The following is an 11183-nucleotide window of genomic DNA, read 5'->3' on the forward strand; positions in this document are numbered from 1 at the left end:
TCAAGGCTAACTCTTGAGAACAGGGAAAACAGTTTTGGGAATAGGACCTGTGCACTGTTGAGCTGTGTTCTCAGTAAACCTTTCCACATCGCCTTTTGAGTCATTCTTTTCCTCCATGCTGTTCTGTATTCACTCTGATGTTCCTGTGTGATTCAGTCCGGTTAGAAAATAGCCATGAAATATTTATCTCTAGTGTTGGCAATACAAGACAGACTTAATGGAAGTCTCTCCTTCTCCTCCTCCATCACATGAGTATTTTCCCCTCCCTTCCTTTGCCTCTCACTGGCAGGAAAACACCACATCATAGCCTTGTTATGGCATGTGAATCCTTTCTGGTTATAGAAGGCCATGGATTCTGCTGCATAAGGGGTCAAGGGATGTGTCAAATACATTCCCACTACAATCTCTTTCCATTTTAGATGGTAAGAGCATCCAAACTCTGCAGAAAAATAGCTGCTGTTACTGGAAGTACAGCTCAGATTCTTCCCTTCTTCATCTGAATAAGAATTATATCTGATCAAATAAGATCAGGAAAGTTTGTCAGCCTGTGCTAATTAGTATCACTGATTTTTCCCCCCCCCACTTTATCACTAAGCTTCATGCCCACAGTACTCAGGAAAGCAGCACCACTTTTACACAAGGAGGCTGAATAGACACATCTGCAGCATCTGCTGGCATGAGGCTCTAAAGCTGTTGGCACCAGGCTGATTTCTGGGCACTTCTTGTGTACATAGTTTAGGCAGCTTTGTGTCTGTGGTTTGCTGTTCATACTGGAAGATGGCTGTTTGCTGCAGCAAGCCAAAGGGCTTCAGCTGTCCTTGTCCCAGGACAAGTTGCTTTGTAGATCAGCAGTAGGGTTTAGTCTTGGATGATCTGGAAGGTCCAAAAAACCAGAGAGAGCAGGTTTGACAATGGAAAAGACAAAAAGATACATTGGATGAGGAAAATGCTGTGGCACTGAATAGCCATTAGTGTCAACAAAAGTAATAGCAAGCCCAGGAGGGAAAAGCACAGAAATGCTGTCTGCTGACTTGCCTGAGACACTAAAGATGATCAGTTCACACTCAGTGGGTAGATGACTTGAGAGAAAGAATTGCAATCTGCAAGAAATCAGAGAGACAAACTGCTGATAAGTGGAAAATCAGAACTATCCAAAACTTGAGCTCAGGATGCAGCTGAAGCATCATTTGTGTTCAGATTCCCTAAGTGGTCCCCAGCCCTAGCAACCTGGCTGTCAAGACACTCAGTTTACAATTGCAGCTTGAGAAGGTGGATAAAGCTTAGATACTCTTGAGACAGTACAAATGGTACAAGTCACTTTCCCTCAGGTCACCAGGATCAAATCTGGGAATCTTAGATTTGCATAAGCACTGCTATTTGGGGTAGGGGACAGAAGAGCCATTAAATTAAGTCACAAGCTGACTTTTAGTGTGACTGAGTTAACCCCCTGGGAGACTCTACAGAACACGTGGAGCACGAGCCTAGAGCTCTGAACACCAACTAACCCCTATCCAAGATTACTGCTAATAGACAGATCCTAGGGCCACATGCCAGTCAGGAAACAGTCTCCTGGTTATGCAAACAGCCAGCAAAAAGTTCAGAGGACATGTGCAAGCAGGATGGACACCAAATAACAGGATCTGGCACACTGAGAGAAAAAGCTGACTGAACTGGACCCCAAAGAAAGGGAGGTGCATTGCTAGCTCACTCAGACCCCTCATGCTCCTAATGTGGCATTGCACTGAGGGGGATGAAAGTGTGACCCTTAAGGAGGGAAAGATAAGATTTATCATGGAAGTTAGACACATACAAGAGTTTAAAAATAACCCAACAAAACACAACATTGAGACTCAGGAAAATATATCAGGTAAGGTCCAGAATATTTGTGTTGTCTGCTGCACAAGTGTCTGTACCTTCCCAAGAACAGGAGAAGCTGGCCAAAAGATTCATCAGGCTTGCTTAGGAACAAGGTTGTAAGGTTCATCTCCAATTCCTCTCTGCAGAAAGAAGGCATCACATGCAAGCAGCTGGACAACAGGAAGCCCACATGACCACGAGATGGCAAGTGGGTACTGTGTAACTTTGCAGGAACTAAGCTATACATGCTGGCACACATCTTCCTTCCTCCCTTCCACTCAGGGAGAAGTAGCTGCTTCTAACAGGGATTGTTTTTTATTCATCTTTAACAAAGTCTTTGACTTCCCTCTGCAGCATTAAGTGCTAGGAAGCTGAGGACACTGGGCTGCAGTGGCTCTCCATCTTATCATTTTCCCCATCCATGTGTTCCTCCAGTTCACATTAATTATGACCCTCCTTGAACACAACCCTTCAGAAGACATTTCCAAGCACTCCTCCACGCCCCAGTGCCCATGTCCTCCTGCCACCTAGTCCTGGCACTTCCTGGGATTAGCCAACAAACACACACACACACACACGTGTAGTCAGGTGAGCACATAAGCACCCAGCAGTCTGAGAATCTGAACTTCAAGCTCTGTATAAAGGATTAATTCATTTCCAAGATTGCCTTCACAGTCAGACTAAGCCCTCCAAGACCTACTTGCAATGAAATAGTGACAAATTTCATGCCAGAACATGCCATTTGCAAAGTACAGTGAAAAATCATAAGGAGCCTGCAGAGGCTCTGCCAGCGTTCAGGTCTTGTCTTCAGCCTTGGACACAGACAAGCATTAATCTTGATCCACAGCATCTTGCAAAGAAACTCCTGTCCTTCTAGACAAGGAGAGAAGCCATGAAGATTTATGGAGCAGGAGGGAAAAATCCATTTGGGGTTGCACTATTTTTCTTTTATAATAAATGATTAGTGAGCAAAAGAAAAGTTTAAAATTGGCAACAGGCTCTTTACTCCATCCAGCCCTTGTTGGCTGCAAGATAAATACACCTCACCTGTAATACATCACTTCTGATGAACTTGAAAAGACAAGAGAACAAAAGTACTAAACAGGCCTGTGGTGCCTAAACAGGAGCTACAGCCTAAAGTTACAGTTTGTGCTGTGGGGCTACAGCACATCCGAATGACTCTAGCTGTAGATGCTCCTTCCTGCAGGACAGGCACAAGCCAGTGGGCTGGCTCAGTCTTGCTCTCCTTGATGAATTACTTAAACAAACTGTACTGTATTATTTCCTATTTAAACTAGTAAATTACTCCATATATAGGAAATGGTAATTAAGGAAGGTATTCACGTTGGTTCCTTTAATCTGCTTACAAGGAAGGCAGAAAGTAATTGCTTGAGTTCACACACCTGGTGGTGTTTCACCCTGCTTTCCTGTATGACCACATTCCTTTGTGCAAGTGCTCTTGCCCATGCTGCTCCTCACTGCACCCAGAGCCTCATACCTCACTTAGTGATTGCTTAACAAACAGTTCCTCCTCTAACCGGTGTCCTGAAGTAATTATGGCTTCACATAATGCACAGACCTTTCCCTTCTGCTAATCTGGGCACAGCTCTATATACACAACGACATCCTGAAGCAGATAATCCTTGAGGTCCCTTCCAGCTTGGTATTCTATGATTTTCTGTTTGCAAAGATATTCCTGTCCTTCTAGACAAGGAGAGGACTCATGAAGATTTATGGACCACAGGAGGGAAAAATCCATTTTGGGTCACACCATTTTTCTTTTATAACAAATGCTTAGCTGCCTTTCAGCCTTGTCTTCATTTGTTAGTTATGGCTCAGACCGTGGGGCAGCAAGCAGTTCCTGGAAACCAGAGCCAAGGTGGTGCCAGAGGGCTGTGATAAAAGTCTGCTTTCCAATCTCCTCCTGGGGTATTGCCAGTGTAGTTTTAGGCAAGAAGCATTCAAGTGCCTGAAGCCTTCATCCCAAAAGAATTAGGCTTTTTAAGGAGAGATTCAGCTCCTTAGTTGTCTCCAGGTAAATCCTTAGCCTCCATGCTTTGGTGCCTGATTTGTAATGAAAGTGTCCTTTCCCTACTGCTTTATTTAAACTCCAAGGATTAGGCAAGGGATTGCTTCATACTGTATTTACAGAGTACAAAGCCCAACAGGACCCCAAAGCTGTAAATTACAACATGACCAGACTGAAGTAAATGACATGTGCTCTCAAGCCAAACCCATCTCCACTCTGGCTTTCATTCATCTTCAGAGAGAAGCTAAAAGAAATAAATAAATAGCTTATTAATTCCCTTGAAAACCCATGCAGCTCCACTCAAACTTGTTAAAAGTGTCTAGAGCAGTTTGTGTCATTCTCAGCCAGCATGATTCCTCCAGGAGCAGAGCACAGAAGGACTCTGCTGGAAGTGAATCCCCTCCATCATTCCCTGCAGGATGATTCGTTTTAAGTTAGCATTACACTTGGGCAGCACGGGCTAAAGTTCTTCCCTCTGTGACCTACAGTTGTGGTTTTGTTTCTTTTTTTCACTTAAATACACCTTTCCACACTTTATCAGCGCGAACTGGATCTGGTCCAGCCGTGAGCTCCTTCCTGCCTCCATCACAACCATTTGGCCTGGGGGAGCCTGTTTGGGTTTGGCTGCCACCATGTGGCCACAGGCAGAAGCGACCTTAAAGCGAGATGCTGAGACTGCCACAGAGCTACGGATCCCAGACTCTGGCCCCTGTATTTTCTTACACAGGTGACTTACGTAGCTGATTTGCAGGCAAAATGTGACATTTATTTTGTAATTCATTTCTTTTTTCCTGAGGAGAAAGCTGAGGGCCTGAACCCGAATCTCCTAGTGGGAATAAAGCAAAATCTGATATGGATGGAAGCTTTCAGCATCCCCTAGGAACAGAGTTTCCTCTGTCCCTCAGAAGTGACAGTGTGCCTGAGGGACTTGAAAGAAGCCAATAAATAAATAAAGTGGAATGGGCTGCCTGGGGAGGTGATGGAGTCACCATCACTGGAGGTGTTCAGGAGGAGACTGGATGGGATGCTTGGTGCCATGGTTTAGTTGATTAGATGGTGTTGGATGATGGGCTGGACTCGATCTCAAAGGTCTCTTCCAGCCTGGTTTATTCCATTCTGTTCTCTTCTATTCTTCCCCCTGCAGGATGGTTGTTAAATAAGAGTTCTCACTGTCCTCCTGTAGCACTTTTGGTATGCACTAAATATTTCACAGCAGCTTTTTAACTCAAAGACAGGTAAACCACACAACAGTTTTGAGCAGGCCCCAAAAGTTGAGTACAAGACAGTGCAGAATTGAAATGGAAACAGAAAATACCAAGAACTGTGATGTCTCTTTCCGAGGAATATTAGCAGAGGTGCATGGAAATGCATAAAAGCTTCTTCCAGGTCCCACTTTGGCTCTGGCATCAAGTCACCCCTGTGAACTTGAAGGCTCAGTGGAACCAAACCTCCATGAAGCTTTGAGCAGTGGCCACTCACCAGTTCACAGGTAACTGCTGACAACAGAGGAACAGCTTGAAGGGCAGCCTCTCAAAGCCATCCAGTTCCCAGGTCTTACCTGAGGTGAGCAGAGCTGTAGAAGAATGCAGGCAATAAGAAAGGACAAATATGAGAGTTTCTGAGGGCAGTTGCTTCTCTTTGAGGTCTGAACCTTTGCTCCTATTTTCATAACAAAGCAAGCCTGTGTGTTTTATACAGCCAGAAGTGACCAGAGCACACCCCCACCCCCCAAGCTGTGATAAACTCCCCTCTGGCTCATCAGCTCCAGTAAGGTGTGTATATCATTTCAAATCCCCCGAGTTTAGGGCCAACACAACTTGGCCCTCTTTGTTCCCATGCTTTAGAGCAATCATGAATGTGCTTTAAATTACACTGTCCATACCAGCCAGACACCTAGAAAGAGCTACAGGAGCAGTTCCACTAGCCCTGCCATTCATGGCTGGCTACACCAGAGAGGCAAACTTCTTTGGAGAGCCAGTGTTTGGGCACATGGGCCTATGTTAAAGATATCCATTCCTCATCCAGCCTCTGTGCTTTCAGCTCCTTTCTGTTTAGGAAAGAAACTAAGGTTCAGAATCCTTTCATACACTATGACTCTCCCTCATTTAAATCTGCCTTCTGAAGATGATACCCTCTGCAAGGTCTGATCACTCCAGTGTTTAGTCCATATGGGTTTTTATTGCCTGGCCTAGCAGAATTGAAGACAGCCCTGTGACACTGGTTGCAAGACCCAGGATGCAGATGTACACATGCTTGTATGTACTGAAGTTACAAATCACCTCTAAAACAGGACCAAAAGTTTTGTCTGAAAGCCTATCTTGTCCCATGAATGCACACAACTTGCTGCCAGTTTATCATCTTCCCTGGCAGCTAAGGCTCACCATTACAATCAGGGGGTTCCTGTTAACACAGCCTTTTACATCACCTTGCAAGCAAAACTCAGGAAGAAAGGAAGAAGAATGAAAAGCTTAATTTGCAGAGACCCTTTTAAGTCTTAAACCAGCAGTTTTGTGATTCATCTCTTGCCTGGCCAGTGTTAAAAACTTGGAAGTGATGTGCCTGAAATGCTGCAGACCTCAATACTCGACCATTCCTTCATTCAAGGTTAAATACTGGCACCAATTCAAAATGCAGGCAGAGCATCAGCTGCTGCTGTGTTTTAACATTGCATCACTTGGGTGAAAACAGTTCAGGTTACTTTGCAAAAGCCAACACCTGCAGCTCCACTATGAACTTGCTCAGACCCTCCTCTCTTACAGCAATAGTTTCATAGTTTCATTCAGGGTTGGAAGGGACCACAAGGATCATCTAGTTCCAACCCCCCTGCCATGGGCAGGGACACCCCACACTAGATCAGCCTGGCCAGAGCCTCATCCAGCCTGGGCTTAAACACCCCCAGGGACGGGGCCTTGACCACCTCCCTGGACAACACATTCCAGGGTCTCACCACTCTCATGGTGAAGAACCTCCTCCTCACATCCAGCCTGAATCTCCCCACCTCCAGCTTCATTCCATTCCCCCTAGTCCTATCACTACCTGAGTTCCTGAGAAGTCCTTCCCCAGCCTTCCTGTAGGCCCCCTTCAGATACTGGAAGGCCACAATTAGGTCACCTTGGAGCCTTCTCTTCTGCAGACTGAACAGCCCCAACTCCCTCAGTCTGTCCTCACAGGAGAGGTGCTCCAGCCCTCTGATCATCCTTGTGGCCCTTCTCTGGACACGTTCCAGCACCTCCACATCCCTCTTGTAATAGGGGCTCCAGTATCCAAGATCCCTGTGTCCAGCAAGAGTTTGTAAGCAAAGGGACAGAGCCAGTTCAATAACAGGAGGGCTTTATTTGTTGTGTCCAGCCATACAAATTAAATACATGTAGTCCATTATCATTTACTGTCCATGAAGATGTTTTTACTAGCAAATATTCTGCATTTAATTGCATCATAAACATGACAACAGGCACAGCTACCAATTCTCCCCAGCACAAAATCAGGCGTTGGAACTCAGCAAAAAAAATGCTTCTGTGGGTAAGACAGAGAAAATTTCTCTCAATTTTAACCACTTAATGTTCAATGAAGAGGGGAGGGAGGAAATGATCTGTTGGGTTTTTTTTAACTCCTCTCCAAAATTATTCTTCTGCCTTGACATTATCTGTGCTAGCAGGAGTCTGAAAATGAAATTTTTTTTTTACAGTATTTCCCCCAGTTAGGAGGAAGAATCATAGAATTGTTAGGGTTGGAAGGGACCTCAAGGATCATCTAGTTCCCACCCCCCTGCCATGGGCCGGGACACCTCACACTACAGCAGGTTGCTCACAGCCACATCCAGCCTGGCTGCAAAAACCTCCAGGGATGAGGCTTCCACCACCTCCCTGGGCAACCTGTGCCAGTGTCTCACCACCCTCATGGGGAACAACTTCTTCCTAATATCCAATCTGAATCTACCCATTTGTAGTTTTGTTCCATTCCCCCCAGTCCTATCACTCCCTGAAACCCTCAAAAGTCCCTCCCCAGTTTTCTTGTAGCCCCCTTCAGATACTGGAAGGCCACAATTAGGTCTCCTCAGAGCCTTCTCTTTTCCAGACTGACCAGCCCCAATTCCCTCAGTCAGAAGCCTCTGGTAGATCTATCCAGCAGGATTACTAGACTCACTTGGTAAAACCAAATTACTTCATTGCTCCTCACAGACATCCTCCTTGCCTTTAAATTCCATGTGAAGAAGGAGGCATAAGGACTGAAAAATTGGAGCCTAAATGCATCTGGAAAACAGACTAGGAGGCTTGATTACATTTTGCATCAAGTTACTCTGGTTTATTGCATTGCAGTCCTGGAGAATCTGATTAGCTCTTTCGCATCTTCGTTCATCCCCGTGACATCTGGGTTCCAAACCTCTGATCCATATCTGCAAACATGCTAGTACAGATTCCAGGTGGATCTTGCTGCTACCCACTGCTGAAAATTTAGAACTGAAAAGTCAGAAACTTCACCTGATTTGTGGTTAAGTAGTGCAGGCTCCTCACAGGTAGAAATAAGAGAAGCTCAGGGCAAACCTGGGTTGAAGCCAAAGCGAGGTGCATGAAGCAAGTGTTTCTGTGGTGTTTAGACCAAATGATATGTTACTTCTAAATAAGTGAATTGTAGACCTACCTTCACACAGGTCCTGTCTCTAGGCTCATGCAGTGCACAGTCAGGGCTTTGGCACATGTTTATCTCTGGAATCAGAGGAAGACCATGAAATGGTTTGGGTTGGAAGGGACCTTAAAGATCATCCAGCTGCAATCCCCCTGTCATAGACAGGGACTCCTTCCACCAGACCAGCTTGCTCACAGCCCCATCCAACCTGGCCTTGAACAACTCCAGGGATAGAGCACCCACAAACTCCCTGGAGCAAGCTGTTCCAAGACAGAGAGATCAGTTCCCCAGCAGCACACATCACCCACAGCAGATGCATGAATGGAGACAGTGATGCAAACCCAGCTCTACCAGGATATCAAGAGAGGTAAACCCCAAAGCCAAGGAATATCGAATGTTGCTGTTATCACAATACATTTTTGCTTGCCACAAGGCCCTTTGGCAAGGCTGCAAGACAGAAAAAGGACAAAACTTTCCTACATCTGCTACCTGAATTCTTCCCCCCCTTCCCCCAGGACTTATACAGAGATAATTTTCCATAGCTCCCAAAGTTTTCTATCAGGATCTTTGCAACCTTTTCCACATGGAGGATGTTACTGGTGCCACTACCACACCAAACACAAACTGGCTCCTTCAAACCCATGTGGGTTCAGAGGTTTAGCCTGGTAGGTTACAGAAAGTTCCAGCTGCAGGTCCCCTTGGATCTGGTGCTGCTCCTGCAGAGCATACCACAGACAAAAAGTGGGGTGTGGAAGGCCCGCAGGGCACCCAGCTGAAGAAGAGCTCCAGGAGGGACCACGAACAGAGCGGTTTTACAGGTGCTTGGCGACAGGGAGCATTCGTTTTGCAAAGCTCAAAAAAAACCCATCAGTGGCTCGGGGTCACAACAGCTGCGCAGCCGCGGGGAGCTCAGCGTCGGCTTATGGGACAGAGAAGCTGGAGGGCTGCGCTGCTCAGTGCGCAAGCAAGGTCCGTGCCAGCAGATGGCATCGGGAAACCATAAATCCGTCTGCAGAATGCAGGCTCGCAGCCGGTCCTGCTGCCTCCAGCTCCTGCAGCAGCGCTTCACTCACCCAGACAGCGCAGCTCTAGGTGCAGGACACAGGCAAGTGTAATTATTCTGCACTCACGTTTGCACAGGGCTTTCTGCTGCAGCATAAAAACCCTTCAGCTCTGTTTGGTCACATCCAGCCCAAACAGCTGCTGCAAATATCTGTCTGCAGAGAGAGAAGAAAGTAAGTGGAGATTTGATGGGCTGCCTGTTGATAAGTAGAAGAACTGGCATGGCAAGGGAAAAAAGATTCTTCTCAGCCAAGCCAGCACTCTGCTCACTTGTCTCAGCTGCAGGAAGCTCATTATGTGAATTTAGTCTCAGCATTCCCTGCATATAGAGGCAGGTGAGAAGCTTGTAAATACTGGGGTTGAATTTTTATCCCATTATTTTTCTTTATTTGCACTGTATTTAGACACACCTTCCCCAAAAAAATTGCTCTCCTCTTTATCATGGAGCCCCTGAAATTCAGCTCACATCTCTACAGCCTAGAGAAAAATGACACCAATTCCTGACAGAAAGCAGGAGGGAATCATTTTGCCAAGTACAAAAATATTTTGTTTCCAACTGTTGTCCCACAGCAAGAGGCCAGTGCAGTTTGGCCAGCAAAGGCCCTAAAAACTGTTCCCAGCAACTACTTCAGAGGTTGGGGTATGGGAGCTCAGCCCCAGCCAGCAGCCCCAGCCAGCACCCGTGAATGGGATCGGAGTCATCATCAATCATTGCCCTAACAACCGGGGGGCCACCAGGCCCCCCGGCCTTTGTAGTCACCACCACCAGCACCCAGTGTGCACCATGGGCACTCACCAGGGATGAGAGGAGGATCCTCAGCCCAGACGGGCTCAGCTTGGGGCTGCTGCCCTTCCTGGGAAGGATTAAATAGGGGAGTGGGTGGGGAGGGCAAAGTAGCTACACCTGGGGTGGGAGGAGACTCCAAGAGAGCCCAGGTGATGTGGGTTTGAGGGGAAAAAGGGGGAAATGGGGCAGGTGAGGGACTTTCAGGGTGTCAGGGAGTGATAGGACTGGGGGGAGTGGAAAAAATACTACAAATGGGTAGATTCAGATTGGATGTTAGGAAGAAGTTGTTCCCCATGAGGGTGGTGAGACACTGGCACAGGTTGCCCAGGGAGGTGGTGGAAGCTTCATCCCTGGGCGTGTTTAAGGCCAGGCTGGATGTGGCTCTGGGCAACCTGCTGTAGTGTGAGGTGGAACTGGAACTGGATGGTCCTTGAGGTCCCCTCTAACCCCAACAATTCTCTGATTCTAAAACAATTTTGCAGTTTAGGCTGGTGTGAGGAAGAAGTTCTTCCCAGAAAGAGAGCTTGGCCATTGGAATGTGCTGCCCAGGGAGGTAGTGGAGTCACCATCACTGGATGTGTTTAAGAAGAGACTGGTTGAAGCACTTAGTGCCATGGTTTAGTTGACTAGAGGCTGTTGGGTGATAGTTGGACTTGATGATCTTGAAGGTCTTTTCCAACCTGGTCAGTTCTGTGTGTGATTCTGTGTAAAGTGCTGCCTTAGTCCAGCAAAGAGAAACACTGGGGAACGGCAGTGAGCAGCTGCAGTTGCAGGGCTAAGCCTTGGCCAAAAGAAGTTGTATTTACAATATCACTGAACTCCTGA

At 46.6% G+C, this 11183-nt stretch overlaps 1 long non-coding RNA gene across 2 annotated transcripts; it reads right to left on the reverse strand.

The window, feature by feature from the left end:
* Positions 1-7227: 7227 nt before the first annotated feature.
* LOC137444042 (uncharacterized) lies at positions 7228-10589 on the reverse strand. 2 transcript variants are annotated; one of them, XR_010988054.1, is made up of 3 exons: positions 10368-10589; positions 9640-9726; positions 7228-8589 (listed from the first exon to the last, which is right to left on the reverse strand). It is a non-coding gene; the product is annotated as an uncharacterized lncRNA (long non-coding RNA). The 2 variants fall into 2 exon arrangements; XR_010988053.1 differs by having other exon boundaries at positions 9583-9726.
* Positions 10590-11183: the final 594 nt, after the last annotated feature.

This window comes from Melanerpes formicivorus, unplaced genomic scaffold (genome assembly GCF_026170545.1).
Source record: "Melanerpes formicivorus ecotype bairdi unplaced genomic scaffold, bMelFor1.0.p_v2 SCAF_10, whole genome shotgun sequence".
In the NCBI taxonomy this organism is placed as follows: Eukaryota; Metazoa; Chordata; class Aves; order Piciformes; family Picidae; genus Melanerpes; species Melanerpes formicivorus.